Consider the following 1,346-nt stretch of genomic DNA (forward strand, 5'->3'; position numbering starts at 1 on the left):
AGGGGATGGGAAGGGTGAACCCCATTCCCCTTAGGAAACCCCATCTTTGCCACCCAACGCCCCCCGCCGTGAGGGCAAAGCCTGGTAGGACATCTGTCTGACAGCCGAGCACCCCGAAACTCAGGGCCTCTCACAGTAGGGGTAGGTGAGCCCCTCTCGCCAGTATGAGGGGTCAGGAACTCCCCGATTTCCAGCCTGGGTGTGTCCCTCTGAGAGACGTTGCCCCCCACACACACCCCAAGAAGCTGGGAAAGGGGGAAGCAATCCGGATAGATTTGGGGATGTCATAGCACCGTGGAGTCTCCCTGGCTCTTGTGTGCCACCGTGGAGTAGGGGATGTGTCCCCCGGGGGACCCCAGGGAACGTGTGAAGGAAGAGGGTGCTTCCCGCAAAGCGGGGAGGGATGCAGGAGACAGCAGAACTCACATGCAACAGGGAATAGCACCCCTGCTACAGCAGGGGTGAGGGCAAGGGCAGGGAGGGCTGGCAAAGGGAGAGAGGAAGGGGGGCGGATGGACGGACGGACGGACGGACGGACGGATGGACGGACGGATGTGGCCCGGGGATATTCAAGGCCTTATGTGGGGAGGGGAGAAGGGGGGGACGGGGAGGAGCAACGTGGAGCCAGATGCTCACACATCCACATGTTGATTTGAATCCCTTTGTGCAACTGTTTAAAGATGTGTGTGTGTGTGTGTGTGTGTGTGTGTGTGTGTGTGTGTGTGCGCACGCGCACACGTGATCCTGGGGCTTGAACTCAGGCCCTGGGTGCTTTTTTTTTTCCACTTGAGGCTGGTGCTCTACCGCTTGAGCCACAGCGCCACTTCCAGCTTTTTGCTGGTCCAGTGGAAATAAGAGTCTCACAGACTTTCCTTCCCCGGGCTGGCTTTGAACCGTGATCCTCAGATCTCGGCCTTCTCCTGAGTAGCAGGGGTGACAGGTGTGACCCCCCCACACACACCCCGACCCCAGCAGAGATGATGTAATAAATAGAATAAGATTTGCATTTTCTGCAAAATATGTGTTGATTTCTTTATTATTCATGGATCTAAATATTCATGCATGGATAATTATAAATATTCACTTATTTATTGTTATTTCCACATATAACTATTTCCACCAAAATAATTTATATTTTATTTATAAACAATGTCCTTTTAATGTTTGTAAGCGAACAATATTGCCTGTTTCTGAACATCATTACGAGTAGTATGCATTTATTGTTTGCCATTTATCAATAATATTTAACACTTACGATTAAGAACACTGTAATAAGACTGATGTGGGTGGCTCCCGCCTGTCACCCCAGCTACTCAGGAGGCTGAGATCTGAGGATCGCAGTTCAA

The sequence above is a fragment of the Dipodomys spectabilis genome, unplaced genomic scaffold (genome assembly GCF_019054845.1).
Source record: "Dipodomys spectabilis isolate Male_0828 unplaced genomic scaffold, ASM1905484v1 ptg000811l, whole genome shotgun sequence".
In the NCBI taxonomy this organism is placed as follows: Eukaryota; Metazoa; Chordata; class Mammalia; order Rodentia; family Heteromyidae; genus Dipodomys; species Dipodomys spectabilis.